Source organism: Vulpes lagopus, chromosome 24, assembly GCF_018345385.1.
Source record: "Vulpes lagopus strain Blue_001 chromosome 24, ASM1834538v1, whole genome shotgun sequence".
NCBI lineage: Eukaryota > Metazoa > Chordata > Mammalia > Carnivora > Canidae > Vulpes > Vulpes lagopus.
This window is the reverse complement of record NC_054847.1, coordinates 34,319,653-34,336,310: the sequence shown is the minus strand read 5'-3', so window position 1 is coordinate 34,336,310 and position 16,658 is coordinate 34,319,653. Positions and strand designations below refer to the sequence as shown.

Genomic DNA, 16,658 nt, shown 5'->3' with positions numbered 1-16,658 from the left:
AATAATAAGACAATCCAATTAAAAAATGAACAAAGGATCTAAATTAGACAATTTCCCAAAAAAGATATCCAAATGGCCAACAAGCACATGAAAAGATGTTAAGCATCATTAGCCATCAGGGAAATGCAGACCAACACTACAGTGAGATTCCACTTCACGCTCACCGGGATGACTATAATAAAAAAACTGGTAATAACAAGTACTGGTGAGAACGTGGAGAAATGGAAACCATCATATATCGTTGATGGGAATGTGAAATGGCATAGCTGCCATGGAAAATGGCCTGGCAGTTCCTCAAAGTTAAACATATATTTACTATATGACCCAGCAATTCCACTCTGGGTATATAATGAGGAAAAAATGGAAACATATATCCACACAAAAACTTGTATACATGTTCACAGCAGTAATATTCCTTATAGCCAAAAAGTAGAGACAACTCAAATGCTCATCAACAAGAGAATGGCTACAAAATGTGGATATCCACAGAATAAAGTACGATTCAGCCATAAGAAGAAATGAAGCACTGATACAGACTATCACGTGGATGAACCTTGAAAACATCACACTAAATTGGAAGAAGCCTGTCACCAAAAACCACGTATTGTATCATTTCATTTATATGAAATGTCCAAAATGGGCAAATCTTTAGAGACAAAAAGTAGATCAGTGGTGATCTAGAGCTGGGATCTTGGAAGAAAATGGGATGCCCATTAATGGGTACGAGGCTACTTTCTGGAGTGACAAAAACCTATTGAATATGCTAAAAAATACTGAGGGGTGCCTGGCAGGCTCAGCCGGAGGGACAGGCAACTCTTGATCTCAGGGTTGTTAGTTCGAGCCCCACCCTGGGTACAGAGATTGCTTAAATAAATATATATTTTTATTTTTTTTAGATTTTATTTATTCATAAGAGACAGAGAGAGGGAGAGACAGAGACACAGGCAGAGGGAGAAGCAGGCTCCATGCAGGAAGCCTGACATGGGACTCGATCCCGGGTCTCCAGGATCATGCCCTGGGCCGAAGGTGGGTGCTAAACCACTGAGCCCCCAAGATTGCCCTATATTTATATTTTTAGATACTGAAATGTATACTTCAAATGGGGAGGGGTTGTATGGTACATGAATTATATATCAGTAAAGCCAGAACATTAAAAAAACTATGAAATAAAATTGTTTAACGATTAACAGCGGCCCTTCCCAATGATGTTCATAATATTTGTATTTCCAGCTCTAATAATCAATGAGCTTGTTTCCACGATATCTGTTTTGTGCCACTGTTTTTAAGCACCTTTCCGGGTGTGAATGAGGCTTATTCTCAATAAACATAAACTTACCCAGTATATAATTATCAAACACGTGTTTCCTCTTTTTAACATTACATTTTGAGAAAGCAGAAACATCCATCAGAATAATGAAACCTAGAGATCTGAGCAAGACATTGAGATAAATTTGCGGAGTGATTAGAGTTTTTGAGTCTCTTTACTAGGATCTCAACATTTGTGTCTTCTCAGGTAAGCAGTGGTTCACAACGGGAATAAATCAGGCGACAGTGCTTGGAACAAGCCCTCAGAATCCCTGCAGCGTCAGCTGAGGGCGACGGGCAGTCAGCTGAGGGCGACGGGCAGAGAGACTGGGCCAGGAGCCGCCTCTTTAGGTCCAGTTCCCAGCAGGGGAGCTCACGGGCATGCACGCTTCCGCGTAGGGTGTATTACGCTCGTGCACATGTAAATGTGTGCAAATGCTCAATGAGGGTGCTGATGGAAAATCAGGATATAAAAATGTTCCGGAAGGAAAGAAGACTTTTAAAAGGCTGCCCAGTGTCCCCATCCCCCTGCTCGGCAGCATGTCCTCCTCCACTCTTAGGCCGCAGGCCAGACCAGGTGCCTGAGGCTTCCTGTGATGAAGGACCCCAGAGTGCCTCCTACATAACCATGTCTGGCCAAGCACGGTGAGGAGGGAGGGAAATCCACGCCCAGGTCAGCTTTCAAAACCTCCCAATCTTGCTCATAATGCAAGACTGCCCCCCCCCGGGGGGCAATTCAAAATATTTGCATACTATTATTTTGTAAATAGTACTTCACATATTTAAAAATACTTCTCCAGGTAGACTCTCCTTTAATGCAATCAAGTTTAGAAATGTGAATCGGATGATAAATCCTTAAGAGATTGCTAGGATCTGGGGCATGGGGGTGGCTCAGTCATCTGATTCCTGATGTCGACTCCGACTCCGGTTATGATCTTGGGGTCCTGAGATCAAGTCGTGAGTAGAACCGCATGTTGGGTGGGGCCTTCTCGGAGTTCTCTCTCCCTCTCTTTCTGCCCCTCCCCTGCTCGATCACTCTGTCTCTCTAAAAAGGGGGGGGGGGGAAGCCCGAAGGGATCACAGCGCTCATTGTCCCACATTGGAAAGGCCACACCTGCACTCTTCCTGGCGTACGGCCTCCCCCACTGTGGTTAAAGCCTGGCTGACCACAGCACAGGGACCAGGTCTACAAGCAGCGGGGTGTCCTGTGGTCGCTGTCCCCGGGATCCCAGATCGGGCCCTCTCCACAGAGCCCGCAGCCACTCTTCACTTCTCTAATCCTGACGTCACCCCTTCTGTGGCCTTGGGGGACAAGGGAGGCTGGGCTGCTCCTCGGTCCCGGGTCGCCTGCAACCAGCATTTAAAGCAATAGAATAAGACGGAAAATACCGGAGTGCACACCGCAGGGGCCAGCGGGGCGGCAGGAGCTGGCTCCCCCAGGACAGGGACACACGACCCGGGGTGGCTCTGCGCCCTGACCATGGGTTGATAGAAGACGCACCTGTCGCCGGAGCGCAGGCCAACAGCTTTGAAAGGCCCTGGTTGAAAAAGTGACTGACTATTCAAATATTTTATTTCTCCCCGACTAAATGAGGTGAATCCTCTTCCACAAGATGCCATATGCTTCCCCAGGAACGTGCTAGCAGGACGCCAGCGACGCGCCTTCCGGGGCCGCGACTGTAATTCAGACTAAGCCAGGCCTACAGCTGCCCGCAGATGGTGTGAGCCCGGAGTAGTCCCGTGGGCTTCCTTAGCCTCAGCTTTCTCATCTATAAAATGGTCATCATCGCCCCTAAATGCCCTAAGGGCGCCACAGAAACCCCAACAGGATGTGTAAGAGGCGTGTAAGGGGCAAGTGCCCTCCTTCGCAAGGACAGCGGGGCTCCCCGGGGCGGTGCTGCTCTGCACGGCTCCTCGGGGCGGGGGCTCCAGCTGGCTGCACACCCTGTGTCCCGGGCACTCAGCCGACGCCTGCACCTGGTCCTCATCTCAACACACTCAGAAGCCGGAGGGCACCCGGGTGGCCCAGCGGTTTAGCGCCGCCTCCAGCCCGGGGCGTGACCCCAGGGTCCTGGGATCGAGTCCCGCGTCGGGCTCCCTGCATGGAGCCTGCTTCTCCCTCTGCCTGCGTCTCTGCCTCTCTATGTCTCTCATGAATAGATAAATAAAATCTTAAAAAAAAGAAAGCCTGAGAGGTGGGCTCAGGCACCTGTAATTTTTTAAATTTTTTAAAGCTCCCCAGGTGGCCTCAGTGTGCGGTCAGGATTAAGATTCACTGTCCCAGATGGATTACTGCTGCATCTTCCTCATCTTAAGGACAATCATTATATGGTCTCATTCATTTGGGGAATATAAAAAATAGTGAAAGGGAATAAAGGGGAAAGGAGAGAAAATGAGTGGGAAATATCAGAAAGGGAGACAGACCATGAGAGACTCCTAACTCTGGGAAACGAACTAGGGGTGGTGGAAGGGGAGGTGGGCAGGGGGGTGGGGGTGACTGGGTGACGGGCACTGAGGGGGGGTCCTTGACGGGATGAGCACTGGGTGTTATGCTATATGTTGGCAAATTGACCACCAATAAAAAATAAATTTATATATATATAAAAAAGAATTCCATCTGCTGTCTTCCTCCATCCCTGTAGCCAGGTGGACAGGCACCAACACACATGCCCGCGTGTCCTTTTGGAATATATTCCTTCATATTGCAGCTGACTTCAGAAAGAGACAAAAAGCGAAGACTAATTCACGCAAACCTCTTAATTTCTGTCCTAATTACCTGGTAATTTTAAAGGTGAAGCTCAAAATCTTTGACACCAGACCGGCTTATATAATAAAAGTCTTTAATCTAGGCAAATTATCACTTTGGCTTTTGTCAAGGAAATCCCCCAAAGAGTTTCTGTCTATGTGACATTATTTTAAAGAAGTTGTTAAGAGAGAGAAGAAATGAAATTCTACAGAGAGTAAACAGAGGACAAGTTTTGATTTCTTTTTCCTTCCAGATATTTTAATTGTTCAAAGACAATAAATAAGACAGCCGCAAACTCCCTAATCAAAGGCGCTGGAACACTGGGTGTTATTCTGTATGTTGGCAAATTGAACACCAATAAAAAATAAATTTATTATTAAGAAAAAAAGGTGCTGGAACTCACACGTGATTACTGGGTTGGCAGCCTTTGGCTCCTTTTTATTCAAACCTAAGAAAACACATGAAAACAAAAAGCCCCAAGAATTCCAGGGATGAGACAAGCATGGACCTCAAGGCCACCAGCTCATTCTGCTGTTTATTCTTTTCCATTTCATAATAATGAGACCTCTTGAGTAAAAATGATACATTGGTCTTTCAAACAGCTTTATTTTTTTAACTTTATTATTATTTTTTAAAGATTTTTAATTTATTTATTCATGAGACACATAGAGAGAGAGAGAGGCAGAGACCGAGGCAGAGGGTGAAGCAGGCTCCATGCAGGGAGCTGGACGCGGGACTCGATCCCAGGACCCCGGGGTCACACCTCGGACTGGAGGTGGCACTAAGCCGCCGAGCCACCCGGGCTGCCCTCAAGCTAGCTTTAGAGGGAAGATGCTTTATACATTTAAAACCCCAAAGTTAGGGATCCCTGGGTGGCGCAGCGGTTTGGTGCCTGCCTTTGGCCCAGGGCGCGATCCTGGAGACCCGGTATCGAATCCCACATCAGGCTCCCGGTGCATGGAGCCTGCTTCTCCCTCTGCCTGTGTCTCTGCCTCTCTCTCTCTGTGTGTGTGTGACTATCATAAAAAAAAACAAAAAACAAAAAAAACCCCCAAAGTTAGACTCAATCCCAGGTGCAAGTTGTCAGCAAGTACTTCCTGAACTTTTACTTATTTTTTTATTGAGTGAGTGAGTGAGTGGTGATTGGAGAGGGCAAGAGCCGGTGCGCGTGGAGGGAGGACCTGGGGACAGGGTGGAGCAGAGCTGCCACCGAGCAGGGAGCCAGATGCACACGAGCCCTGACCCCAGGCCCCGACGTGGTGAGGGGCAGACGCACCGCCGGCGGCCCGGGCCGGACCCGCTGACCCTCTAGTGCCCTGCGGGCAGCGGACAGACAAGGGTGGGCGCCTTGCCCGCAGATTCCACGAGGCCGCGGCGTGGGGAGCAGGGTGCTCCAGCTCACGGGGCTCGGAGGGCGCCCTCAGGACAGGGCTGCTGCAGCCGGGACAAGGGGACTGCGCAGAGGTGGCCGGCCGGCCTCGGGACGTCTCGGGCTCTGGGCCACTTGCAGCGGTGGCTCCACGGGTGACCACTCAGCACACACGCCCGGCGCCCCTCCTGGTTTGCTTCGTGTCTTATAACTGCAGGGAGGGCCCAGCACTACAAGCACTTAGGGCTTTGGCCCTGTGCCCTCCAGCCCTCCTGCTACTTTCCCCCTCTACCCCTTCCCCTCAGCCCACCCGAGAACCCTTGATTCTGAAGGAACCTTTCCTTTTCTCCACCACCCTTCTTCCCTCCGCAAGCCTCTTCCCTCCCTTTGACTTTTCCTTTCTCTCTGGTTCGCCACGTGTGGTCTGATCAGAGCAGCCGTCTGGGGCCGTCGGGTCGCGGCAACCCTTGACGGGACGACCCCATGGAGGACAAGCTAGGCTGGGGGCGCGGAGACAGGGCCGGAACCACGGCCTCCGTTACACAGAGCCTGCGACCAGCACCCCTGCCACCTGTGCCACCACCTGGACTCAAGTCTTCCTGGACTTCTGGGGCACGGGGGGGGGGGGGGCGGGGGGGGGCAGGTGTGGCTGCGCCGGCACAACCGTCCTCAAGAGAAACATCACAGCGGCGACCGTGGCAAAAACTCCGGTTAAAATGTAAAAAAATACAAATACAGTTCCTGCAAGGTCTTTCTGGGTCCCTACCGAGAACTTGCCAACAAAAACAAGGCCCCCAAGTCTCTCCGGATGAAGCTGAGTGTGTCACGGAGGCCGAGCTCCTCTTCCAGACCTCACGGGCCACCACCTGACGACAATACCCGAGCAGAGGGCGGCGGTATGCGGCGGCTTCCAGCCAGTATTTCGTTGTCTTTCTCCTACCATAGATTATAAAAATATTCCAGAGGAAGGTACGAACAATAAAAAAGAGAAAAAAAAGAAAGGGTGATGGGTGACTTAACTGAGCTTCCTGGGCACACACAGCCGAACGAGAGCACCACAAGACATCAAACCGATGCCACTGGACTCTTCGATTACAAGAGCATTTCCTCTAAAATAGGGTCAGGACACTTCCAAGGAACCAGAGGTGATCGTCTATTCTTTTTTTTTTTTTTGATCATCTATTCTTTGTCACATCATGTTGAGAGCACAGAAGCACTCAGTCCTAAGAGCAGAGGAAGGAGGCCTAAGGGATGTCTTCCAAAATTGAAGCTGCTTAAGGAAAAAAACAGGTAAGTCTGCTGCAAACTGAACCACGGGGATAAAAATGTGCCTTTTGTTTCTTTACCTGGCAAGGTTAAAACACCCAGATACATTATGCCTTTCAAAAAAAAAAAAAAGTTCTAAGGCAAGGGGAGTAACTGACATTGTAAAATAATGCATTATTTTGATGATAAATTTGAAAATATATTCCTTATGAAGCCCCATTTGTGAATTTCTTTTATTTTTTTTAAAAGATTTTATTTATTTATTCATGAGAGACACACAGAGAGAGGCAGAGACACAGGCAGAGGGAGACGCAGGCTCCATGCAGGGAGCCCGATGTGCGACTCGAGCCCCTGATCGGGGATCATGCCCTGGGCCAGAGGGAGATGCTGAACCGCTGAGCCACCCACGCATCCCTATGAATTTCTTTTAATATTCTCCTAAAAAAAAAATAAAGGATAACAATCCAAAAATTTTCAGAGAATGAAATCAACACACAGATGTTTCCTACCCTCAGAAACTATTTTATCTATAAAATCCCTATGTTAAAACATCCAGCTAGTTCACTTAGAGCAAAGAAATTCAAGATGATATTCAAATGGGGAATAAAAAAGGAAACATCTGCCAGGGGTGAGAGAGAAGGCACAGGTGCATCCCCAAACACGGCGACACCACTCGTAGTGTCAATGTCACCGGGGCCTCAACCTCAAGCAGGAATGAGTCTGTGTTTTCTCAGTATTTCCATAAAGCTCCTCAATGTGTCAGTTAGATGAGAGGACAAGTGAATAATTCTTCTGAAAATATTATTTCATGATGAATGATGTTGGACTGTGTCTTCCTCAGGAGCCTGGAAGATGGTGCAACTTGCAAAAAAGCTTTCTGGATTTCAGATATTAGGTGTTCTTTTTTTTTAATTTTTTAAAGATTTTACTCAAAAAAAAAAAAATAAAGATTTTATTTATTTATTCATGAGAGACACAGAGAGAGAGGCAGAGACACAGGCAGAGGGAGAAGCAGGCTCCATGCAGGGAGCCCGATGCAGGACTCGATCCCCAGACTCCAGGATCATGCCCTGAGCTGAAGGCAGATGCTTAACTGCTGAGCCACCCAGGCGTCCCGATATGAGGTGTTCTTGAGTCTAAAATAAAGAAATTAGTGGTAACTTAAAGGACAGCCATCCAAACTATATGGCAGAGTCCAAGGTCAGCTATCATTATTCAAAGTTATTTGGGGGCTAAATTTTCAAGGTTGAAAGTGACCTTGGTTATTTGCAGACACTATATAGCTAAATAAGTAGAAAAGGATTTGATGGGACTAAAGAGGATTATGAAGGAGGAAACGCTTGGTCATACACAACAGTTTCTCAGTATTGAAGAAAAATGATCCCACGGCGCACCTGACTGGGCAGTGGCCCTAGGAAGGAACCAAGGCCCTATGAATCTGTACAACGTCCAGCCCTCCAAGAAAGAGGTTACGCCAAACCTAACATCACCTGTCTACTGGAACGAGGCAGGGGGTCTCACAAGGAAAGGGGAAGTACTTGCAAGTGGTTACCCTTTTGTGTCCCGTAAACTCAACACAGACCCAGGAATTACCAGGTCTTCAACATTTATTTATTTATTTAAAGATTTTATTTATTTATTCATGAGAGACACAGAGAGAGAAAGAGAGGGAGAGACACAGGCAGAGGGAGAAGTAGGCTCTCCACAAGGATCCCGATGTGGGACTCGATCCCGGATCCTGGGTCACACCCTGAGTGGAAGGCAGATGCTCAACCGCTGAGCCACTCAGGCGTCCCAGTCTTCAGCTTTTGTAAAACATATTTTATTTTTTTGACAGAGAGTGAGAGAGAGAGAGCGAGGAAGACAGCGAGAGAGCACACACAATCAGGGGGAGCAGCAGAGGGAGAGGGAGAAGCAGACTTCCCACTGAGTGGGGCTCGATCCCAGGACCCGGAGATCATGACCTGAGCCGAAGGCAACTCTTAACTGACCGAGCCACCGGTTGCCCCAACTAGTCTTCAACTGATCCCTGGATGTGGGTTTTTCTGAGAAGGATGGTGAACAGTTGTCTGCTCTCAATAAAGGCCAGGCCAGTGTTCTCATCTTGCCATGTCCCATGCATCTAGCACAGTGCTTGGTACCTGGTGAGCACTAACTAAATACATGCAAAATGTGTGAGCACGAGACCACAGACGGAACTCTGGAATGGATGCCCAGGACAGTGGTTCTCAGAAAGTGTGGCTCCCACACCAACAGCATCAGCATGAGCATCCCCTGGGAACCCGTTAGGAATGCGAATTTTCAGGCCCATCTCAAATCCACTGGACCAGAATCCCTGGGGGTGACGCCAAGAATCTGGGTTTTCTGGAGCTCTCCAAGAGACTGTAATGCATGCTAGAGTTTGACAACTACTGACCTAGGGAAGGGGTGGCATTTCAAGGCTAAAATCTCCAAGAAGGGGCAGCCCGGGTGGTTTAGGTGGCACAGTGGTTTAGCGTCGCCTGCAGCCCAGGGCGTGATCCTGGAGACCCAGGATCGAGTCCCACGTCGGGCTCCCCGCATGGAGCCTGCTTCTCCCTCTGCCTGTGTCTCTGCCTCTCTCTCTCTCTCTCTCTCTCATAAATAAGTAAAATCTTTAAAAAACGATTAAAATCTCCAAGAAGAAAGTGAAAACACATAAAATGTTTTGATATTGCCAGGTTCCTAGGCAATCAGATCTCCCCAGGTCTTTCCCATAACTGGACTGGCAACCGCTTTTGTCTGTTTGTTTAGGGGAAGTATAACACTACAGGGACACCTACACATGCGGGTCCACCCTACATTTCTAGGCACCCAGACTGGTGCAGATTGAACAGCAGTACTGAGTATCTTAGTGTTTGTGAACACGTGTGTGTTGAGAATGTAGGTGTGTTGTATATAGAGAATCAGAAAGCCCGTACAGTATCTCCAACTGACCTATTCAGAAAAAAACTGTACAATGGGAAACAATTTTCTTTTTTTTTAATTTTAATTTAAAAAAAAATTTTTTTTGGGGGGGAAACAATTTTCTTAAAGAGACTCTTGTAAAGTCACCATCTCGTTGCACACACAGTCTGACTTGCAACGAGACCACAGAGAGAATTGATGCCATCTGCGAGCAGAGGGCCTCAGGGAAGCCCTTGCTGACGCAAGACAGCCTTCCCCTATTTTCCCTGTGCAGGGCCTCTTTTTGATATAGTTTTACTTATTATTATTATTTTTTTTTTAGCAATCCATTATTTCAAATTAATATTGTAACTGAATCGACTCCTTCTCTCTCTAACGTCTCTCCTTTCTGCTCATTTCACATGCAGGTCTGATTTCTTCAAGAATTCCAGAGACAAAGGTAAACATGTGGACCATTCTGTATTTTGAGTTTCCTCCATTTTGACTCAGCATTCACTTTTATCTGTAATGGAGGATCTAGAACTTAGAGCCATGTTAATTAATGGTGAATTTTAAAAGGGAATATTGAGTCAAAAGATATTAATGATCAATAGAAAGCTCTACTTGTGAACACACTGCACACACACACACACACACACCCATACACACATACACACCATGTTTCTCTGGCTGAATAGAGCCAAGTTCCTCTTTATATCATTTCAAAAACCACATGAAGGTCACAGAAAAACTGAGGTCAAGAGGGCATTTAGGTGCTGGAGGAGGTAAAGATAAATAATGCACGGAAGGAGGGCGAAGCAGCTTTTTACTTTAATTCTTGTACTTGCATTTTAGTTAAAGCAACTGGCCAGTTCATCTTTAGTAATTATTCTAATACATCTCATGATATTTTCATAGAACTATGTTACGTAGTTTTTTTTGTTGTCATATATGAAGGATATAAGATCATCCATCTATTAAGCCCTAGCAGATAAATCCCGCAAGCTTCCTGCCCTGGCTTCTTCATGCAGGTGAGTACGGAATATGCAACTGGAGAACATTCCGGAAAAATTAAAACTTTTCTTCTCAGAAGCCGTTCTGTGAACTTCCTACTTGAAATCTTTAGGTTTTAGAACATTCAAATGAAACAACTATTTTTCTCTACATTCTAGGTTTGGAAAATGATTCTCCTTACCTGATGTTCTTATTTCCTCTCTTGTTACTTTGCATTGTCTGCTTTGTCTGAGCTCAAGTGATCCTCTTTCAAAAGAAAAAAGAGAAAAGAAATCAAACAAGGAAACTCAAGGAATGAGATACTGCTTAATATTTGGGTAGGGAAGGAGGAAAGGAGAAGGTCAGAGGGGAGGAGAGGGAGCTGGTCTGTGTGTCCCGGGGCTCTGAGGCTTTCCTTTCTTTTTTTTTTAAGTACTAAAATTACTTTATTTTGAGAGCTCTCTCAACTTGTCATAGTATTTTTAATTTGCTTGGTGTCATTTCTTGAATGCTGTCCTCAGTAAGAAAATTTTATTTATTTATTTATTTATTTATTTATTTATTTATTTTTATAAATTTATTTTTTATTGTTGTTCCTTTCAATGGGACAACTGCTGCCATCGTCCGACCCATTTGGCTGCTTGGGAGGAAGACAAAACCCTGTGACTCAAGCCCTTCGTGGCTTCTATTCTTCACTAGGCACTTTTTTTTCAACTTTGAAATGAGTTGAATTCATGAAAATGAATCTGCAATTTTAGCCTCAGTGATTGTGCCACACTCTCAGCTTTCATTCAGTTTAATCTGTTGCCTATTTGGGTTTTAGCTGGCTTGTACGCCACAAAATATTTTCTGTTGGCTTCTCGAAGGGAAGAAGCCGGGGAAATCCGAGGGTCTGGAGGGCAAGTCCCTTTGGGAGGAAGCAGGTTTACGGGTACGAGCAGACCTTCAGCTCGTCTAGCTGATCCGTCCCATTGGCTTGGTTCAGCGTCGAGATATTTGTCTTCCAACACGGGGCTTCTTATTCTGTAATATATTACCAGGGATCTGCAATCTCCACACAATTTAGCACCAGTCTGAGTTAAGTAACAGATATTTTAGTTGATGTAGCGATTGTGCTTACATGTGGAGAGAACCTGGGAGAGTGAGCAGTTGCCTGCATCAGTAAAATTCGTCACTAAAATTAAACGTTTTAAAAAATAAATAAATAAAAAATAAAATTAAACGTTTTAATCTTCCTAATGGGCTCCAACGGGGGACAGAGACCACATGTGCTTTTGAAAGATAATCTCCTGGAAGAGCAAGTCTGTACAGAGGCTTAATCCAATCTGGGGCAGAAGTTCTGTTGCCAAAATTACTAATCATCGAAATGAAGCTTCTTGCTCATTAGCACGTGTGGACCCCCTTCACCTGGACGGAGCTGCTAGTCCCTGTGGCCAGGGACAACCCACTCCTTGTCCCCTCTCTGCGCCTCGGCATCGGAGGCTTTAAAAAGACCCCTTTTAAAAACAGAGCTCTGAAGGCATTGCTATTTACCACCAGAGACCACCAATTTGCGTAGCTTAGGGCATTCAAGCCACCATGAGGAGCTGGTAACAGGTTTGCTGCGGACGCATGAGGAGTGAGACCCTGTGAGCAACTCCTGCTCTCTCTGCAGCAAGGCTGACCGACTGACGAGACAGGTGGGCATCCGGGACTCAGGCTGTCTGCGTGCGACGGGCATCACGTTGTATGCGTCTGACCACAGGCACCGAGGCCAGACACGTACGAGGCTTGTTCTTATTCCAGCCAGAGAAGGAGCCTTGTCTGTATTTGCCTTTTCACTGAACCTATTTCACTGCCCTACTTGTCAGCTCAGTCGTGTGTGAGACAAGCTCAGTCCTGTTACCTGGTGTCTCAGCAGGCGGCACAACAGAGGCTGGGGACCGTCTAAGAGGCCACGTAGGCTGGATGCTTGAGCGCCGTCGGGCCCAGCATGAAGCCTGATGCCCAGACCAGAGAAGTTTACACTGGAAGCTGATCACTCCGTTTGGAAGGAAAGCTCTAAGGGATTTGGACAAACACGACAATTGACCCTCAGGGGCCAAACCACAGTGTTTTGGGAACTCTACGATTTGGACAAACACTACGATTGGCCCGTCCCTTGGTTGGATGGTGGACCAGGGGGCGCATCTGAAGGCACTTGCTGCAACATGCCCTCAGGGATGTTCTTCACTTTCTTCCCCACTACACGCTCTTACCTTAAATTTATCCTAAATCACACAGAACTAGAAGTGGCACTGTGTAACCGCCGGTCCAGAGTCCATGAGGACCAGGTGGGAGGCGAGGTCACTTCGGCAGCCATCCCTCCCCCTCACCACCCAGAGAGAGGACTTCAAAGGCTTCAAGATGGCAAGGAGCGTGGTCTATCTGGGGCAGCTGGAAGCCTTGTGGCCCAGACAGGGCATTATGACCAAGGAGCTAAACGAGGTAGACGCGGACTCGGGGTCCAGTGTGAGGGGGTGGGGCTACTGAGGAGGGTGGACTTACGTGACCCGGGGGGGCCTTCCGATCAACTGAGTTTTTATGAAAAATGGGCCTTGTGGGAAATGGATGCGAGGAGGGCAGGAGGTGGGCGGACGGGCCCAGCAGGCCCCCGGGGAAGAGGGGATGCCCGCACAAGCGGAGCACGGGGAGAAGCGGGCAGGTCACGCACAGACACAGGTGCAAGGCGGGAGCTGCTGGCCAGGGAGGACGTGCGTATCCAGGGCTCCTGGTGGCCGGAGGGCGGCGTAAAGGGATCGCAGCTTCAATTCCCTTCACCGGGCAGGACATTTATTAAGCAGAAGCGTGGAGGGGCCCCGAGACGGCGGCCGGCAGAGCCAGAGAGAGGTGACCAAGCTCCGCCGCCCAGGCCGCGGGGCAGCAGCTCCCTCCTCGGGGGAGGCACCCGCGTGACTCCGCGATGCTCCACGGGCTGGGCACCCACAACTACTTGTTAAGTCAGTAAATGGGCGGAAACCACATTTGCTCACTAATAGTGGTCAAGCCCCGGGGGCTCGGCGGTGGAGCGTCCGCCTCCGGCCCAGGCCGTAACACCAGGGTCCCGGGATCGAGTCCCGAATCGGGTCCCCACAGGGAGCCTGCTGCTCCCTCTGCCTGTGTCTCTGCCTCTCTCTCTGTCTCTCATGAATAAATAAATAAAATCTTAAAAAAAAAAAAAAAGTCAAGTCCTCTAGTTTCTTCCTCTGCGTATCTTTGGATAAATAACAATGTCTCTTAAAATTTCGTTTCTCAGTTCAATCTGGTGATAAAATGTCTCCCCAAATAGCTCAGGGGCCAAACCACAGTTTTTGGGACTCTAACAAAACTTGCCATTTCCCCCGGTTACTTGGGCTCCCCAGCCACTTTCCTGGAACCGCTAAGTACATCCCAAGCATCAGAAAGGCAGCGCCCGAGCCGCGCCCTTGCCAGGCCAGCACCTGAGGTCAGCAGGGCAGTCGCGGGCCCGGCCCCGGGCTGTGCGCACCCTTCGCTGAGGGCCATCCCCTCTGCACCCCGGACCATCACCAGCAGACAGAGGCCCACATTCTTGACTCTACCCGCTTCATTTTTAGAAAAAGCTGAGAGCATACAAAGGAGGTACTTTGAGGTCTTGGGTCGTGCGTGTGTCTGGGCCTCCGTGATGGTACCGCGAGTAGCCACCGCGTATGTGGGCGGCGGACGGCCCGCTCTCCAGCAGCCGTAAGCCTCGGATATGAGCCATGGCGCACGCTGTCCCCTGTGCTGGGGGACAGGCTAAGAGAACGGTGCAAGCAAGTGAGCTCCTGGGCAGGGAGTGCATCGAGGCTGGATGCGGACACGGGTGGCAGGCGTGAGGCCGAGAGATGCGTGGCCAGTGAGCACGGCCACGCTCCGTTCGGGGGGTGGGGGGGTGGGTAAGTCCTTAAGGAAGTTCTGAACTGGCGACGCCATGATCTGCCCCCACTCACCCCCGGCCATGCACATGCACACGCGTGCACGTACATGCACACGAGATGCGCACACACCCGTGCACAGCGGGCCCGGCAAGCGTGGAGTCAGGCGCTTGATGCCAGTGGCGCTGGGAGGCTTGGGCCCCGGCCCGTCCACACCTGCCGCCAAGGCCTGCACGGTCTGCTTTTAACCACCGGGTACCTGTTTGGGAGCCAACGGAACCCATAGAACCAAAATTACTGGGTTCAAATTGCTGGACCAACTTTAGAAAAGGATGAATAGGGAGTGACCAGTAGACAACACTGAGCCAATGCTCAGATGCCATCCCCCAGCCGGCGAGCTCCTCCTTCAGGCCCTAGGGCCAGGTGAGCTCCTCCTTCAGGCCCCAGGGTCAGGGCCACAGCGAGTCCACCCAGGAAGACGGCACAGGCGGCTCAGCTGCTGGGAGTGCCTCAGCCGCGGCCCACAGCTCACAGGGGAGACGAGGGAGACCAAGGCCCGGAACGCGGCCCCGCAGGGAGGGCGGCTCAGCAGAAGCGCGTCGTGCAGAGCCCGTCTCGGAACGGAACGCTGGGCGCTGTTACATAAAAGGTGAAAATAATAAAATAAAATAACATAAAATAACATAAAATAAAATAAATAAAATAAAATAAAATAAGTAAAATAAAATAATGAAATAAAATAAAATAAAATGTGAGCTTGTAACAGGTAAGGGGGGCTGCTTCCCTCTGCCGAGGGCTCCCTTGGAAGGAGAGCTGTGGTTCGTTGAAGGGCATCTTAGGGTTTCAGAAGCCAGAAAAACGGAAGAGCCTCGGCAACCATTCCTGGGTCCTGAGCCCGACAAGACCACCCTCCCCAGGACCTGATCCAGTCCATCAGGAGACGAGGTGAAGGGTGCTTGATGCCAGGGGAGGTTCAGAGATGGGGACAGTCATCCCGTGTCCCCGTTAAGCTGCCCCAGGGCTGGCCATCCCCAGGTTCCCGAAGGGTCCTCTCGACAGCTGAAGTCCCGTTCCTATTGTCGTCTAAGCTTATACCGAGAGCATCCTCGCCAGCAGCAGCCGACCCCCGCCGAGGACCCTCCTAGGCCATCTGGGGGACCCCGGAGCACTCCGCAAGCGGGGACGCTATTGCACCCTCAGGCACGGAGAGCCCCAGCGACAGGGGAGGCTGGAGAAGCTTGCAGGAGACTGAGCCAAGGAACGGGGCACAGATGCGCAGAGCTGTGCGGGTGCACGGGCGACAGGGCACTCAGGGTCCTGGGGTCTGGTGAGGAGCACCAGAGGAGCTGAGGCTTCTAAAGTCATCCCGAGGAAGGGCCCAGGGGAAATGAGACCTTTCTGAGCCAAGAATGTATGAGAAGCGCAGCATTGACACTGTACATTCGTTTACAGCTAACGTGCAGCGAACCAGGGAACGGGAAGGGAACCCTTGTTGCGACCTTGCCGCCCACGGTGTCTGGCACCAGCTCCGCTAACGGCCTGTGGCACGGCGGGCAAGTCGGCTCCCGCCTCGTACGCACGGCCCCCGATGCCGTACAGACAGACTGCCTTCTACAGATGCCCACGGAAGCATTTGGAACTGGGCACCCATTTTCCTATAGAAAAAAAAAAAGCCCGTATCACAAATGGTGGGCGGGTGCCCAGGAGGCCTCGCAAAGTCTTTATAATCCATAGGTAACTGCAGCACATGCTCTAGGCAGGAGACGACTACACATTAAAAAAAAAAAAATCAAATGACTATGACTCAATAATGACTTTTCTTTGAGTATTTTTTCTGGATATCTCTCAATTCATAAATCACCATCATCATTTTAAACACACACCATTGTATCACTAACTCGTAGCGACTTGGGGTCCACTGTGATCATCAACTCAAAAGAGCCAGATGACGTCTAAACCGGCCACTGTGTTTTCACGGGTTCTATTTTGATCTCTGGTGCGTATCCTCACCGAATTTCCGCTTGGTTCATCCCACCAAAACCCAAAAGTGGCTCCAAGCTAAAAAGACCGCAGTCAGTTAATTAGCCCATCCGCACCCCAGTCAGCTTGCTTTCATGATCTGCGATACGTGTCCACAAACACTGTGTGTCACTGTCACTTCCCAAGGGGATCGGTGCCTTCC

General features: G+C 49.3%; 1 protein-coding gene across 9 annotated transcripts in view; it reads right to left on the bottom strand.

The window, feature by feature from the left end:
* The window catches only part of LDLRAD4 (low density lipoprotein receptor class A domain containing 4), a 386,784-nt gene that overhangs the window by 38,786 nt on the left and 331,340 nt on the right, over positions 1-16,658 (bottom strand). Inside the window, exon 6 of one of the 9 annotated variants that reach the window (XM_041739625.1) lies at positions 10,786-10,850. The exons of the other annotated variants lie outside the window; for them this stretch is intronic. The gene's annotated coding sequence lies outside the window, so the exon portion shown is untranslated. The remainder of the gene's footprint in view (positions 1-10,785; positions 10,851-16,658) is intronic. 9 annotated transcript variants of the gene reach the window in all.